The 18,152-nt window shown below is 41.8% G+C and overlaps 1 protein-coding gene across 4 annotated transcripts in view; it reads left to right on the top strand.

Moving 5' to 3' along the window:
* The window catches only part of LOC145349855 (diacylglycerol kinase beta-like), a 534,763-nt gene that overhangs the window by 45,790 nt on the left and 470,821 nt on the right, over window positions 1-18,152 (top strand). The window contains exon 1 of one of the 4 annotated variants that reach the window (XM_080198450.1): window positions 16,355-16,423. The exons of the other annotated variants lie outside the window; for them this stretch is intronic. The gene's annotated coding sequence lies outside the window, so the exon portion shown is untranslated. Of the gene's footprint in view, window positions 1-16,354; window positions 16,424-18,152 lie in introns of those variants that run through there. 4 annotated transcript variants of the gene reach the window in all.

Genomic DNA, 18,152 nt, shown 5'->3' on the forward strand with positions numbered 1-18,152 from the left:
CAGGATCTGCTTGTAGTATGTTAGCATCCTCTGCAGTCCTAATGTTTACACGTAACTTCCTACTGCTTGTAGACTTGCAGATCCTTTACTTCCAATACCTATATCTATGTCATTAATGAAGATTGGATTACAAATACCAATCTCTCTCGCAACCAGTTTCCAAGCAGATCCACATTCATTCACAACAGTTTCTGCAGCTGGCATTTACCTAAATTTCAGTCTACCGCAATCATCCTTGATTTAACAACACTTTGAGGTACACTGGGGTACCCTTGAGGTATGTTATCAAATGCTCTCTAAACGTCCAACAAAGCAATGTCTCCTGGGAACCCTCATCTACTAATGCATTTTAAAATGTGGAGCTCAATCCTTCCAGGCTAATGGAACAGCTTTGCACTCTGATGAATGATTAAAGCTATGGGATTGCCCCATACTTCTATTTCTTTAAGAGTTCCTTGGGTCAATATATTGGATTGTAACTGACAGACCTGGCAAAGGTCCAACAATCCTTTCCTGTTTTATTCTGAAGCAGAAGTAAACACAGTTAATTTGATCAAAAAGATTATCTTGTACTGCAAAAGTAAAACAGTGCGATTACCTTTTACAGACTTGGATAAATAAAATTAAAATTTGGAACATTTGTAACTGTCTTATCTAGATGCTCAAACTGATTCTCATTACTGTGGTAATAACTACTGTGAGACTGAACTGCTAAATCTCAAGCTGTTGTACGATTTTGAGTCGTAATGTGTTTTTAAAGATGCTGTGGATATCTACAATAAGATGGCCAAATGGAAGGTTTGTGACAATAATGTGTAACCTGGCGCGCTGTGAATATTCTGGGTTCAGTTTAGCACCAGTTGGCTGTATTGTGAAATCACTTGATTTTACAGCAGAAGTTCCAAAGGGTCAATTTCTAATGTTGCAGGTGGCATTCACAGTTGTCTTCAGTCTTTTTCATAGAATCCCTACAGTACAGAAGAGGCCATTCGGCTATCAAGTCTGTACTGATCACAACCCTACCCAGGATTACCCTAGGTAAGATTGTGGTCTGCACCACATTACACCATTGTGGTGTTAGATGCAATGCTACTAAATTAGAATGAATTGCCTATCCTTTTGTTGAGCGTAAATTCCTATTTCATGAAAGGTTTAAGAAAAAAGACAAAATATGACCTGGAGTTATCTATCAATGTATATGGTATTCGGACATCCCATTCTGTAGCAACTGATCAGGCTAGTTTGAAGCCCAAGATTGCATTAGTTGAATCCTTCATCGTGGAAACATGCTTCTGTAACTTAGAAGTTTTAAACGGTGATTATTAAATAAAAGTTAAAATATGTCTCGGAACTTTTCTATTTGGAGAAAACAAAGACCTGGATCTTATAGTCAGTGGTGATGCTGAGACAATCATTGTGTTGAGTTTGAATGTAATGGGCCACTGGCTGAACAACCTCTCCAAAAATTACCACACTGTACAGTAGAGAATATTGTAATAGGATAGTGGTGCCAGTTAACAAAAGAGCAATCAAGAAAACCAATTGGATACGTCCAGTTGTGATTTCTCATTGCCAATCCAGATTGAAGTTGTTTCTGAAAATGAACCTTTCATTTTTGTTTCTCAGCAGAATGAGCTGTTGAATTTTTGGAGTCATGTAAGTACCATTTGATGAAGTTTGGTGTTCTCCATGCACCCATTGAGCTGACAACTGCTTAGCACAGACAAACTTTCCTTTTTAATAATACTTTGGCACAACAGGCAAGTTGAAATACAACTTTTTCCTCAAGTAAAGGTGAGTTACTCAATGTACTAACAGAGCTTACAACCAACGTAATGTAATTAAACCATGAAAGGTTTGTCAGTATATACTGTTTAAACAATTTGACACAATTCAGTTGACAGCAGATGTTCACTTGATCTCATACTTAGGCTCGGATCTGTCTTGTTAAAGTCTTGAGAAGGTGTAATTTGTCTTTTTAAAAAACGTGTTTGCTGATGTAAAAACTTTCTCAAAACAATCTTCATTGCCTTGCTACGCAAGAGGAAAGTTTTGTCGGTGCTGTTGCCTGTTCAGTGTCCTCATTTTCATTAGCGTATTGCCATTAATGCATTTGTTAAAGCCTGCCTTTCAAAACTAATGTTTTCAAAATGTTCATTAGGGTGTTTCAAAAATATGGGATAATTTGGCAATTAAAACTGCTGGCAGCACATTATTCTTAGTTATTTAATTTTTCCATTTGGCAGCAGCAGTATGAATCATTTTCCACTCGGCTTTTCGTTCTCCAAACTCGTGGTCTGCAGCTGTGTCGTGGACTGGGAGTTGGAGCAGCGCTGACAACACTGGGAGCGCTGGTAGATACCCTTAGTTTGGTGTTGCTGAAATCAGTTAGAGTCTGAGCTAGTCTTCAACAGTCACACCTAAACTCCATACATGTTGCTGGCAACTAATGACCTGTATGGCTCCCGAGTTTTTTACTCATTCCCTCTTGGACTCTTTCTTTTAAAACCAAATTTCCAATGCATGCAAACAAGAAAATTTATTGATAAATTGGCATAGTGTTGTGATTGGATGAAAAACTAGAATATGCAATGAGGGATTTTCTACAGGTTTGATTTGAGAGCAGAATCACCAATAAAAAGTTTCCAGACTTTTCGTCCCTTTAAATTAAAGAACCGAATGAAATTTGATTAAAATAACATGCAGAGTTACGTGAGCAGACGGTTATAACACTGCACATTAAATCATATCTTTTGTTGCAGTTCAAAGAACTTTATTTATAAAGAAAAAAGACTATTGATTTTATAATTCTCTGCCAGAGTTTCTGGAATAAACAAGTTCAGGATTGTGTGCAAAGTGCATCTTACCATAGAATTACAGTGCAGAAGGAGGCCATTTGGCCCATCGAGCCTGCACTAACAAAAATCCCACCCAGGTCCTGTCCTATCCCTGACCCTCCTAATCCCCCTGACATTAAGGGGCAATTTATCATGGCCAAACCTAATCCACACATTTGGACAGTGGGAGGAAACCGGAGCACCTGGAGGAAATCCATGCAAGTACGGGGATATTGTGCAGACTCCATACAGACAAACACCTGGATCCCTGTCACTACGAGGCAGCGGTGCTAACCACTGTGTCGCCCCCCCAAAGTTTAAACTTCCCAAGTTGATTTTATTTTTAAGCAGACTTTCTTTAAAGCCAGCATTTGTTGTCCATCCCTAATTGCCATCAAGAAGGTGGTGGTACAGCCACCTTGTTTTGCTGCAGACTATTTACTGTAGATACACCTGCTGTGTTGGGCTGAGATTTTTACTGAATTGGCCTAAAGGGCATTTTGGGTTACATTGGGTGCATTGACCCGAACAGGCGCGGGAATGTGGCAACGAGGGAACTTTCACAGTAACTTCATTGCAATGTTAATGAAAGCCTTACTTGTGACTAATAAATAAATTTTATCTTTAAATTAAGTTTTCAGAGGATTCATCTGTAGAAAAATACAAGCTATGTGGGATGTAATTGAGGCAAATTGGTTGGCACTAATAGCCATCTCAAAATTGATGCCATCTCCTGAATTACAGATGGGGATTATCCACCTCCTTAAAACACGCACACTGATAATATTGAAGTGGTTCCCCTTCATTAAGTGTAGCATTAGTCATAGTTAATTAGTCCTAACAGTTGCCATGGTTCTCATCAGTCAAGGCAGATTCCTTGTCTAAGGTGGCCTCTCAGCTGATAGGGATTAAGAGTTCTTCTCGGCTACTATGCTCTCTTGCTGTACTGTGCCAATGGAGAATTTAATAATCACAGCGATAAAAGAGATTCCAAGCAAGTGGGCTGCTTCGTCTTTGAAAATGTGGAGTTATTTGTGTATTTTTGGAGTTGCACCTATGCAAGTAAGTGGGAAGTATTCCATTGCACTCCTGACTTGTATCTTGCTGAAGCTGGAAAGGCACTGAGGAATCAGGATGTGGATCACCTGTTGGTGTCTGCCCTGGTCTTGTAAGCACAGCATTTGTGGCTGATACAATTATTTCTGGTCAGTGGTGATCCTGATGTTCAGGGTGTGGGGAATATGATTGTGATAGTGCCGTTGAAGAGTTTGGTTCTCTCTTGTTGGGGATGATCCTGGCTGAGTATTTGAGAGTTGCAAATGTTACTTATTAGCCCAGCCTTGGATATTCTCAAATTTGCGCAGGCCCAGACTGTTCATTATTGGACAAGCTGCGAATGGAAATGAAACTGTGCAATCATCAGTGAGCAATACACATCTTCGACCCTGTGTTGGAGGGGAGGTTGTTTCTGAGGAGGTGTAAATGTTTGGGATGAGGTCATTGCCGTGATGCCCTGGGGCTGAGATGACGAGCGTCCAGCAGCCACAACTACCTTCCATTTTGTCCTTCTCCTGAGTGTCCAGCAGCAGAGATGCCTATTTTCAGCCAATTCGATTCACTCCACATGATATCAAAAAAAAGCAGTTGAAGGTATTGGATACTGCAAAAGCTATGGACCCTGACAATATTCTTACAGTAATACTAACGACGTGTACCCCCGAACTAGCTGCGCCTATACCCAAACTGTTCCAATATAACTACAAGACTGGCATCTCCCTGATAATGTGGAAAATGTCCGGGAGGGCAGCACAGTGGTAGCACTACTGCCTCGCAGTGCCAGGGACCTGGGTTTGATTCCTGGCTTGGGTCACTGTCTACGTGGAGTTTGTATGTTCTCCCCATGTCTGCGTGGGTTTCCTCCGGGTGCTCTGGTTTCTGAAAGATGTGCTGGTTAGGTGCATTGACCCAAATAGGCACCAGACTGTGGCGACTACAGGAATTTCCCAGTAACTTAATTGCAGTGTTAATGTAAGCCTTACTTGTGACAAATAAATAAACTTAAACTAGGTATGTCCTGTACACAAAAAGCAGGACATATCCAACCCGGCCATCAGTCTATTCTCTGTCATCAACAAAGTGAAGAAAGGGGTCATTGACAGTGCTATCAAACAGTGCTTGTTCAACAACAGCCTGCTCACAGACACTCAGTTTCCACCTGGGCCACTCTGCTTCTGCTCATTTATAGCCTTGGTTCAAACGTGGACAAAAGAAATGAACTCCACGTCGCAGTCTGAGTAAGTGCCCTTGACATCAAGGCAACATTTGACTGGTTGAGACTGATCGTTACTTTTAGAGGGGATTCTGACTTAGAGGCGCTCAGTCATAATCCCACAGATTGTAGCTTCGCTGGATTCTCAGCTGAGACTCAAAAAAAAACTGAAGTCAGGAGGAAAGCTGTCCTGTGGTTGGAGTCATATCCGGCACAAAGACAAATGATTTTGGTTGTTGGAGGCTAATCATCTCAGTGCCAGGACATCACTGCAAAAGTTCCTCAAAGCAGTATCTAAAGCCCAACCATCTTCGGTTGCTTCATCAATGACCTTTTTCTCTATCGTAAGGTCAGGAATGGGGATGTTTGCTGATGATTGTCCAGAGTCATTCAAAATTCCTCAGATACTGAATCAGCCCAAGTCCATATGCAGCAAGGCTGGGACTTAGTGACATTTGCACCACACAACTGCTAGATAATGACCATTTCCACCCAACTTGAGAGAATGTAACTATCTCCCCTTGATTTCAGAGGCACTAACATCATTGAATCCCTTTCTATCAACGTCCTGTGGTGGGGGGAGAAGGAGGAGGAGGAGGGGAGAGAGGAGGTGGGTGGTGGCTACTATTGAGAAATGAAATTGGGCTAGCCATGTAGATAAAAGGCCATGAGCAGAGGTGAGGAATTCTACAGCAGGCAATTCACCACCTGACTTCCCAAAGCTTCTTGGTCATCTACATGGAACATGTCACGAATGTGATAGAATACTCCCCACTTGCTTGAACAAATGCAAATTTAGCAATATTCGGAAATCCTATACCATCCCAGATCAAGCAGCCTGCTTGATTGGCACCTCTTCCTGTCGCATTAAACATTTGCCCTTCTACTACTAAGATACAGTGGCAGCAGTGTATCTGTAAGATGTACTGCAGCAATTCACTGAGGCTCTTTCAACAGCAGCTTCTCAACCTGTAACCTCTAACGTTTAGGATAAGTGTATGGGGCACCAACCTGCAAGTTTCCCTCTAGGCCATACACTATCCTGAGTTGGAATTGTATCACCGTTCCTTCACTGATAAAAATCCTGGAGCTCCCTACATAACAGCAACATAGATGTACCTACACCACATGGACTGCAGCAGTACAAAATGTTGATTCGTTACCAAGGGCAATTAGGGATGGATAATAAATGCTGGCTTGAACAGCATTGCCAACATCCCATGAATAACTGTACAAGAGAGTTAAAAATTATGAAACTCCTAAATGTGGCTACTAAGAGACATGGGTATATTTGGACAAGGAACACTTAAAACATTGGCAGGTAGGTACAGCAAGCAATTAGGAAAACAAGTTGCATGTTGCATTATTGCAAGAGATTGGAGAACAAGAATAAAGAAATCTTATTGCAGGCATACAATGCTTTGGTGAGACCACACTTGGAGTCCTCTTGGCAGTTTTGGCCTTTATCTAAGGAAGGCTGTACTTGCATTGAAGGCAAACGTTCACTAAATTTCTGTGGGTGTTCTATGATGAGAGGTAAAGTAAATTGAGTCTGTGTTCTTTGGAGTTCAGAAGGAAGAGGTAATCTGATTGGAAGTTCCAAGGTTTTGAAGGGCTTGGCCTGAGAGGTTGTTCTCCATGACTTAAGAATCTAGAGCATGGGAGCACAATCTCAGTCCAAAATGATTAACTCCTTACCCTGAGATAAAAAAAGTCTTCACCCCAGGATTGTGAACCTTTTGAATTGTCTACCCCAGAGGGTTATTGCCCAATAGTTGAATATGTTTAAGGCTGAGATTGACAGATATTTGCTCTGTCAGGCTTTTACGGGATATGGGCTGCAGAGGAAAAGTAGAGTTGTGATACGATCGTATTGAATGGTGGAGCAGGCTATAGCAACCATGTGATCTATTGCTGCTCCTATTCCTTGTGCATTCAAACATAGGTGTTGCTGGCTGGCCAGCATTTCTTGCCCATCCCTTGTTGTCCTTGAGAAGGTGGCCTTCTTGAAACACTGCAGTCCATGTTCTATGGGTTGACTCACAATTCTGTTAAGGAGGGAATTCCAGGATTTTGACACAGCGCCTGCAAAGGAAAAGCAATGTATTTCAAAGTCAGAATGGTCATTGGCTTCGAGGGGAACTCACAAGTGGTGGAATTCCCATTTGCTGCCCTTGTCCTTCTGGATGTGAGTGGTCGTGGGTTTGGAAGATGGTTGGGTGGCACGGTAGCACAGTGGTTAGCACTGCTGCTTCACAGCTGCAGGAACCTGGGTTCGATCCCTGGCTTGGGTCACTGTCTGTGTGAAGTTTGCACATTCCCCTCATGTCTGCGTGGGTTTCTTCCGAGTGCTCCAGTTTCCTCCCACCCAGTCCAAAGATGTGCGGGTTAGGTTGATTGACCGTGCTAAAATTGCCCCTTGGTGTCCTGAGATGCGTAGGTTAGAGGGATTAGTGGGTAAATATGTAGGGATATGGGGGTAGGGCCTGGGTGGGATTGTGATCGGCGCAGACTTGATGGGGCCAGATGGCTTCTTCCTGCACTGTAGGGTTTCTATGATTCTAGGTGCTGTCTCAGGATCTTTGGTGAATTTCTGCTGTGCATCTTGTAGATAATAGACACTGCTACTGAGTGTTGGCAGTGGATGGAGTGGATGTTTCGTGGCTATGGTGCCAATCAAGCATGCTGTTTTGTCTCGGATAATGTCAAGTTTCATAAGTGTTGTTGGAGCTGCACTCATCCAGGCAAGGTGGTAGACAGGCTTTGGGGAGAAATTATATTAAGCCAAGCGAGGGAGAAGTCGGAGATACGTGACTGTGAAACAGATAATGGAAAAGTGCAACTAACTTTTTGGAAGGAGAGTAATGCCCTGTAAATTTTATATAAGTCCTGCTTAAAAATGCACAGAATTAGAAAGCCAGCATGGATGGAGCCTGCAGTTGTTTTGGCCTTCTCTGTGTGCATGCAAATATAAATCACAGAAATTTCCAATTAATAAGTCTCGACTGACCAGATTTATTTTCTCTCCGAGAGGATGTTCTGGATACATGTGGTATGCGTCAATATTATCTCATATACATTGTAGATTTTTTAAAAAATACTTATTTTAGGGAAATTTTGGAGATAATGATTACTCTTTTTAACTTCAACCTGGACTGGTGGAAATTCATCTAATAGCCTGAGCTTCTTGGCCTTGGAGGGAGTGCAGAGGAGGTTTACTAGGCTGATGCCGGAGTTGAGGGGGTTGAGCTATGAGGAGAGGCTGAATAAACTAGGCTTGTACTCGTTTAGAAGAATGAGGGGAGATCTCATTGAGACGTATAAGATGATGAATGGGATGGATAGGATAGAGGTGGAGAGACTCTTCCCGCTCAGAAAGGACAGTAGGACTAGGGGGCACGGCCTCAAGATAAAGGGGGGGCAGTTTAGAACGGAGTTGAGGAGGACCTTCTTCACTCAAAGGGTGGTGAATCTCTGAAGTGGTGGAGGCTGCCTCGCTAAATATTTTTAAGACGCGGGTTGATGGGTTTTTGATAAGCGAGGGGATTAAGGGTTATGGGGAGAGGGCGGGAATGTGGAACTGAGCCACGACAGATCAGCCATGATCTTATTGAATGGCGGGGCAGGCTCGAAGGGCCAGATGGCCTACTCCTGCTCCTATTTCTTATGTTCTTATAAGCTATTCGTGGGATTAAACTCAAGAGGGGCAAAAGCCGTGCAATGTTATGTGATTTTCAAAAGTTAATGATAAAGTGTGAAAGCAAATTGCAACTGACAAAACCTATTGTGTAGACAATATGAAATTCAATAAATGGAGTGCTGTATCTATTTAATAGTTGTTCAGGTTTTGCGGTCAGCAGTGGAGGAAGGAAGTTTACCGTTCATCATGCTTGCAGCTGCCCACAGACTTTTTGTGGGCAATGAACAGCAGCTTTTGGCTTCTAGAAATCATTTTCATCTATGGCATGTGTGAAGAAAGCAAGCGACAGCATGGCACTCAACCAGATTGAAACATTTTCACCGAGACACAGTATAAATCAGGAATTATGTATCAGAATATTTAATTCATCGTAAAATCATGTACAGTGAGTGAGGGGGGAGAAAGATGGAAAGAAATCTAGGTTTTATTTTCATTAGATTACCCAACAATTAAATTCTGGAAATATAAGACACCACGCCTAAAAATTACATGTTCAATGCCAGAGAGTTTGTTCATAAGTTAATTAAGGCTTATCTTTTGTTTAAAAATTCTGTTGCCCACTAAAGACACCAAAAAATTTTCAGGCTGCTGTATTCAAGTTGGGGACTGTTAATTCATTGGTTTACATGGATCAGAATGCCTAGAGTCTTGGTGTGCTATTGTTGTAACCTGGCTAGTGGAGGAACAAAGTAAATTTTACACCCAACTTTCAATTTTGAGTTTTTAACAACACAGACTGGCCACTGCTGTTTGACTCCATAATAGCAGGATCTGTCGTTTCCCCTCGATGGAAGGCCCAGGGCAATGTTTTTAAGCGATTTTTGGTGCTTTTAAGTGGGCGGTTTAAGCACATTTCTCTTCTGCATGAATAAACGTGTAGTACTATTTGAACCTTACAGAGAATTACCACAAACTCAGTTCCCCAGCCACTGACTCCATCCTCCTTCCTGGCAACTGTCTCAGCCTGAGCTGGGCTGCTTGCAACCTTGGTGTTGTACTTGACCCTGATAATCTTCTGACCGTATACCTACACCATCAGTAGGAGCACCTTTTCCACCCTTGGAACAATGCTCAGTTCCACGTCTGCCTCAGCACATCTTCTTCAATCCTCATTCTTACCTTTGACACCTCCCTAATTGATAATGCTGGTCAGCCTCCCATTTTCCACCCTACGTAAGTATAACCTCACCCAAATCTCTGCTGTCTATGTTCTAACTCGCAGCAATTCCTATCATCCCTGTGCTCATTGACTTACATTTAGCTTGCAGTTGAGCAACACCTCAGTTTTGATATTCTTGTCCTTTTTTTTGTGTCCCCAAGTCCCTTGTTGGCCTGGTTCCTCCCTAGCTCTGTAATGTCGTCTGGCTTTAAGACACTCGGCAATTGATCCAATTTTGACTTTTTGAGTACCTTTAATCTTATTTTCTCCAGCACTGGCTGTTGTACCGTCGCCTGCAGAGATCGTAACTCTAGAATTTCCTACTAAAGTCTTTCTCTGCTTCTATCTCTCTGTTCTCCTTTTGAGACACTCTTTTTAAAATGTTCTACCTCTATGGCCTAGCTATTAATCATTTTCCTTAATGTTTCCCAATCTGGCTTTGTGCCCCATCTTTGTTTAAAAATGTTCCTTTGGAGTGCTTTGGGACATCTATTACAGTATTAAAGGTGCTATATAAATTCAAATTGTTTGAGCAATTGCAAAAAAATTGCTGCGATTCAACAGATGTGAAAAATTAGTCATATGCTGTTTGACATTCAGGTTGTTGCTTTATCACAATGACTATGTTTAAGCTTGCTGTTTGTCTCGTTATCCTCTCCACATCCACGCTGTCAAGAACCCCTCAGGATTTTACATGTTTTAACAAGTCATCTCTTACTCTCCTTACTTAAGCTCCAGTGGATACAAGTCAATCTTTTCTCACAAGGCAGTCCACCCGTTCCAGGCATTAGTCTGGTAGATCTCTGAATTGTTTCCAAGGCACTTACATCTTTAAAGTGACCATTATTAATCTCCAGCATCTAAGTTATGACAAAGTTAATGAACTGATGCATTAATTTTGTTCCTGGCTTCGCAGATACTACCTGACCTTCTGAATGTTTCAGCATTTTCTGTTTAATTTCAGATTTCCAGTATCTGGGAGAGCTGCTCCTCCAATCATAGGCTATTTCTTTCCTACGCTTGCTGCTGATAGGCTCAATTATACCTCACTTGTGAGTCATCAGCAGCAAGTGCAGGGGAGAACTATGATTGGAGGGAGCAGTGGGAATGTGAGTGGCCATGCATGAGTGGGAGGGCTGGGCAATGGGGTACCTTTTGTGTTCCCTCTCTACTCCTGACCAGCAATAAATCTCTAGATTTTTGCCTCTTTTAAAAGCTAATGTTAAATTATATTGATTCAGCGACATCCCCTTTTAACTTTTCAAAATTATCTTTAGCCACTTTATTTTTGGGTCACGTTGTGCAGCATAATGATCTTTTTGCTGACCTGTTTTGCAATAATAGGTTGACAAGTGCCGTCAACAAATTATACTTGATATGTGTGATGCCGTACCTCAATGAAATGTTTTTTGTGCAAGATCTGTTTCAATAGTCTGCTCTAACCATTGTAGTCTGTATTCGGCAGGCCTGTATTATTACTACAGCAGCATAATTGCTCCTGATTGCTGGAATGTTGGCTGCTATTCTGTTGTTTTAGTGTTCCCCTGGGCTTTTACTGAGTGGGGCTTGATTAGGTTTGTTGACAGAAAAATTCAGGTGACTGGGTGGAGCTAGGCTTTCGCCGAGAAATCAGTGATAATCTGCTGCTTGGGATCTTTAGAGAGAGGTAGTTTTCTCTCTGTTGCCTTCTCTCTCTGAAATCAGAGACAGGAATCTGTCAGAAAATAAGTATTTTTCTCTGTGATTCGGCTGTCTGGGATGGATCTTTCTCTGGAGGTGGTTGTACGAGAGTCAAAAGACAGGTGACTTTTTGTCTCTCATACAGCAACCTCCTTTGTCCAGAAGTATAAAAAGACTGGAAATCTAGCATCCACATGAGCATAAATGTTTTGAAGAAGGGATTTATGTCTGTGGGGTGCTGTTTAAGTTCGAACAATAGAGATGGATAGCTGTTAAGAATTATTCTTTGTCATGTTTAAATATTTTAATTGGTAAATGTTATGCTAATTATTTCTGTTGTATTCTAGCTGTTCTTAAGTAAAATTTATTTTGGTAAGAGCTTCCTAGTCAGTCACTTGAATCATCCCTGGAGAGAAATGCCTTATGCTCACCCGAATGCCAAAATCAAAAAAAAAGTTGGGGTTTGGGTTAACTCCATAATGTACCTTGGAGTTTCTGACTGGTCTCGAATATAGGTCTGAGGAATCTTCTTATATATCCTCTTTGTCTTAATGCAATAAAACGCTACTAATTGCCTGGTTAAAACCTTCCAGCTTTGTGCATATATGATCAAAACACGTTGGCCTCTCCAGAACGCGGGTATGTTTAGCGTGATAGCTTTTTGTGTAGAAATATATGGCAGCTGTTTTGGGGGGGTGGGGAGAAAAACATTTGTTGCTAGCTGATGCCTGTTGTTCCTTTTTTTTCACTTCAGATAATGTGGTGTTTAACGCTGTAAAGTTTTCCTTCTGTGTTGTGGCTTTAAGTTTAACGACAGGAATGGTGACTTATTGAGGATGTTGGTTCATTCTTTGAATTCTGCTACAGTGCGAGTCCAAATATCTTCGGTATCACACTGTCGGACCTTTGGAAGTCAGTATCCTGAAATGCGTGGCAGCCCTCACTTTAAACAGAAGTATTTAGGGGGGGGGAAAAAAAACTTTAAATTGTAACCACACAACCAATGAATGCAAGAGAATGCTTTAAACAAAGAGCTGCAGGTGTGCAACTCATTGGCAATGGGTTTCCTTGTGCCAAGTAGCCATGTTGGAAACTGAGGATGGGAGATTTATTTATATCAAATTACCAAAAGAACATCCAAGTTAAAACATTTCACAGTACAGCAGATAATGTTACTGTGTGACTGCATCACCTAATAAAGGCGTTTAATGGGAATGGAAAAAAGAGTCCCTGAAAACCAAAACATAGCAACCAAGAAAATCTCAAGATTTAACCCTTCTTTTTTCACTCCATCCTTAACGTTACAGAGCCTTGCTTCAAAAAACCAAATTCAAATTTCAAATGAATCCAATTCAAATTCCAATTGAAACCGATTCCAACTGAGTTCAATTCAAGGGACAAACAAGATCGAAGCTGACCGGATGAGGCATTTCGCCCCATCGTGGGCTTGAACTGATGCTTCATCTTAGTCAAAAAGCATTAGTTCTCGTTAAGGAGGAAATAGTAAGAATCTGGGAAGGATCAATGAACATGAAGCTAGAGTGAAAGTACAAGAGGGAACTGTGGCTGGATAATGCGGCAGATGCAGTTTTGAGGTGAGGGTCTGGAATGTTTTGGAATTATCAACTACAACATGGACTGCCCGTCCTACTTCAGCAAATAAAGAGAAAAAAATTAAGATTTAAATGAGATTAAAATGCGTTTTGGGAATGTGCAAATGAACTGAATGAGATGATTATTAAAGCTGAAAATCAAATCTCAAAAAATGTTTCCATGAAGTAATGTGCTTGAAGCATTTCCTATATCCAACAGATTTCATTCAACCCTGCACTTAATTACCTTCTTTCGTACAATGATTTTAATAATTTTAATCACATAAATATGAAACACACAATCAAATAATAAGAACATAAAAACTTAAGAAATAGGAGCAGGAGTAGGCCATCTAGCCCTTCGAGCCTGCCCCGCCATTCAATAAGATCATGGCTGATCTGAAGTGGATCAGTTCCACTTACCCGCCTGCTCCCCATAACCCTTATTTCCCTTATCGATTAGAAATCTATCTACCCATAACTTAAACATTCAAAGAGGTAGCCTCCACCACTTCAATGGGCAGAGAATTCCAGAGATTCACTACTGTCTGAGAGAAGAAGTTCCTCCTCAACTCTGTTCTACACTGACACCACCACTTCCCCTGCCCCCGCCATCTTATTTTGAGGCTGTGCCCTCTAGATCTGGTTTCCTTTCTAAGTGGAAAGAATCTCTCTATCTCTACCCTATCTAGCCCCTTCATTATCGTATATATTTCTATAAGATCACCCCTCAGCCTTCTAAACTCTAACGAGTACAGGCCCAATCTACTCAATAAATTCTCCACTATTATGCTCAAATTTGACAAATTTATTTTCACAACAAATTCACTTTATTTTGCTTTACTTGGTTTGCCTAGTTTAGATTCACCTTAACTTTTATCTCTTTATTTACCAGAAGTAGGGCGGGTTGCCCTGTTTTTGTAGATTTACTTTTGCAATTTTAGCTGTGTGATTTCTACTACATCCTCCAGTGTCGCGTTCAAAATCCTCCAAGATCAAAATCTACGTCCTACACCTATTTCCTCTGATCGTGAAATATTCAGAGCGTTAACAAACAGTGCTAGAGGCAATGTCTGCAGTGTCACTCCACACCTTCAGTATCCCTGTCTGCATTTTCACTATTTGCCCAAACATTAAGTTGGGTCATGTCGGTTCTTCCCTGAGTCAAAACGGATAGGTTCCTTGGTGATCTTGCTCACCTGTTAGATTTTCAAGAGGCGTTTTTACCTCATCGTTATAAGCATATCCAGTGGATCGGGTGGCGAGGGTACTCTACCATTGCGCAACAGATTGAAGATGGCCCTTTCTACTACTTTTGTTGTGCCATAATATTCGCATGCCTGTGAATAATTGTCAAGTTCGTATTCTGGATCTGACTCCATAATTATGATGAGGATCATAGACGGAAACTTCCTTAAAGGGCCTTGATCTTTGCAGTGTTGGTGTTCTTGCGTTCTGTTATTTTCTGTCAATTTTCTGCTTAGTTCTAATCTCCTCATCTTCCCCGGCACTGCCTGTTGCAGTCCCCTGCAACGTGTGTTCAGGATACAATTTACATGGAAGAAAAAAAAAACAAGTGAAATACGAAAGGAAGTCAAGGATTCATTACGTACTTTCTTGAATTGCACAGCTGAGGCTGATTAAGGCATCTGAGAGTTTGTACGTCGGTAGTGATGCAGTATAGGCAGGGCCTCGGGACCCTTTCCTAAGGGACTAAAGCCCCACTCCAGAAGGAGCGTTCAGGTGTCAACTCCCCTACGAAATGCCCCTTGGTCTAAGATATCATCCAACCAGAATTGGTTGGAATTAGCTCAAGGACTTTGGAGGAGTTTGCCAGCAGACAGACATTTTGCCTTTTTTTATATATAAATAGATTTGGCTGAAAGGGGATGTGATCATTGTGGGTAAATTTTTTTTTTGTATAAAATCAGTTCTATCATAACAGAAGTCATAAATCAATCAGCAAGTTGGGCGTTCATGTTTTGTTTCTTTCTGTTCATGCTGACGTATAAATTAAATGGTTTCAGTGTTTTAAGGGTTAAGATTTCTTCTCTAAATGTTGGAGTCACTGGAATAAAGGTTGATTGCATCTCTTCTAAGCATTATTCACATCCATTTGTAATCCAATATTTATGGAGGGGAGGGAGCAGACATAGGGCGCAATTTTTCAGCTCCATTGTGCTGGTTGAGTAGTGTAGCGGGAGATAAAAGATGGGAATCGTGCCTGGTGTCCAGCTGATTGTGCTCTTCCCCAGCCAGTTATATTGACTGCATGAGATTGATTTAACTATTTATAAGCCTATTTAAATCTGATTAGTGAGCCTGGAATGCAATCGTTTGTGCTCACTTAACTCTCCCACCTTGCTAGTGAGGATCACAGATGCTCCCCACCAATGGGAAAATTGACATGATGACCTTGCTGGTGGGACCACTAGCCTTCGAGGCACCCCCCCCAGGGGTTGGGGTGTTGGGGAAAGGGGGTTGGCAATGCTACAGGACACCAAGCGGGGTCTGACAGGGGCAGCACCAAGCAGGAGGAGAGTGTTCAGGGCTGCCGTTTGGGGCTCAGGGTTGCCAGTCAAGAGGCCAGTGATTTGGGCAGACGGTCTGTGGGTTGTTGACGATCACACGTGGATTGGTGGGGGTCGGGGGTCGGGGGGGTGGTATGTTTGGGGGTCTGTGGGGGTGGCCCATGATGGAGATAGGTGTCCCAGGGTGGGGGAGGTTGATACATCTTCCCTGGTGAACCTAGGTTCCCCCCTCCCTCCCAGTCCTCTAACGCCCTTCAGCCCAAGTCAGTGTTCAAGATGTGAGCATCATGACGAGGTTTGTATTTATTACTCATCAGTAATTGCTGTCATTTTGAACTGCTGCAAGCCAACTAGCGAGGGTTTACCTTTATTAAACCTTTACTTTGATTTACTTTACTGTGAAGTTTGTTTTTTATTGCTTGCTACTGGAGTATTCTTACTGTTGGATGAACAATTGCCTCCTGCGAGTTGAGTTTAGATTGGATTTGGCATTAAAATCAATATTATTAGAGAGAGAGAATCAGCAAGAGATAATGAAACAAAACTAACGGTCTAAATTTTATTTTTGGTTTTGTAATATATTTTCAGCCTCGAGTGACTGTGTGGGTTTCTTCCGGGTGCTTCTGGTTTCCTCCCAGACTCCAAAGATATGCAGGTTTGGTGGATTGGCCATGCTAAATTGGCCCTTGGTGTCCCAGGATGTGTGGATTAGTGGGGTAAATATGTGGGGTTACGGGGATGGAGCTTGAATGGGATCCTCTGTTGAAGCGTTGGTGCAGACTTGATGGGCTGAATGGCCTCATTGTGCACTGTAGAGATTCTCTGAGCCTACTTCAGACATCATCCTTAGAATAAAGCAGATAGTGTAGTGATTGTTAGTGTTATTGTGTGTGCTAAAATCCTGTTTAAATAATTACTGATCCTGATTTGCAGTTCAGTCGATCTTTCCAGATGGTAACTATTCACTGTGACGTTTGTTTGCAATATTTTTAAGTTAGAATGGATTAAAAAAAAAATCACAGTACATGGAATTTAAGCTAGCCGGATACATTACCGTATTTATTAACCAATGAAATAAAAATAAATGTGTGTTCACAACTATCTGTTATAATGAGAATTCAAGTTTATCCTTCAAACCAGAAACACCAAATGAATCTCTTTCAGTTCTGTTAGTTTCTTTGAAGAGCTTTGAAAATTATTCTCCAGTGGTCATTATAAATAAACATTTCCATCATCTCTATTATAAGGGCAACCGTAAGTCACAAATATTTTCCGGTCAACCTGATTTGTGAAGATTGTTATCGTACATGTCATAGCTGGCCACAGCACATCCGCTTTTTACACAATAGTGTGATCTCTAAACCAATGATTTCGTTGATTTGTCCTTCATACAGTTGACCACCAGAACACATTTTCATTCCGCGTTTGTGCTACACAATGTTGAATGAGGCTGCTTCCCATTTAGCTGTCCCTGAATCTTCTAACGCTTTGTTTTTGCGCATTCCACTCATCTATGTGCCTTGCATCCTTAGCTCTGGTCTCAACATGTAACCTTAAAGGAAACATACTTGACCACATTACCTAACACACAATAGTAATGTTTTGTAGCCACAACAATACGTGCGATTGAAGGTAATGATTGGAGCTGAGCAAATAGATGCATTTTAAGGGATGGGCTGCTAACAGAAACTAATAACTTGTGGGATGGTTACAATAGCTCAGTTGTATCAGCAACGCTCTTTGAGTTGTGTGGTTAGTGTCATTCGTTGTTTATTTTCCATTCATCAGCTCCCCAGAACTTTTATTTAGATTAGGACTTGGTGAACTTGTTGACTCTGGGATTATCTGAAGCACTACAGCATATCAAAATGTTTAGATGCATCTGACTGTTTCAGAGGGCGGGGAGATGTTACTGTTGCACCATGTGGCTGCTGGGTGGGGCGGGGGCGAACCGGTAAGGTCACGTGAGAGACGAGGAATCAGGTTCGCACCTGATTTCTCACCTCTCGCCATCTTACCAGCACTGGTGAAGTCAGCTTTGTGCCCATTTCTAACATGAGGCGGAATAAATTGTTTAAAACATATTTTGCACTGATTTAATGAGCCTGGGATGCTGTCATCCGATCTCCCTTGCCTCTGTGGCTTCACTGGAAGAAGTTTCTCTGCGGCGTGAATCACAGCTGGTCCCTAGCAATGTGGACCAGTTATGATGGCCTCCGCTAGTAGAACTGGAGGCTCTTGAGGCCCCCCTGGAAAGTTGGGGCCAGGGGGTTGCCCCTTAGGCAATGCCAGCCTGGAATTCCCATTTTCCTGCCTGTTCTGGACTTAGATTTTTGTTTTGGTCAGATGGACCCCTTGGTAACTGATCAAGTTTGTGGAGATTG

The sequence above is a fragment of the Carcharhinus amblyrhynchos genome, chromosome 11 (assembly GCF_965287045.1).
Source record: "Carcharhinus amblyrhynchos chromosome 11, sCarAmb.v2.hapA, whole genome shotgun sequence".
Classification (NCBI taxonomy): domain Eukaryota; kingdom Metazoa; phylum Chordata; class Chondrichthyes; order Carcharhiniformes; family Carcharhinidae; genus Carcharhinus; species Carcharhinus amblyrhynchos.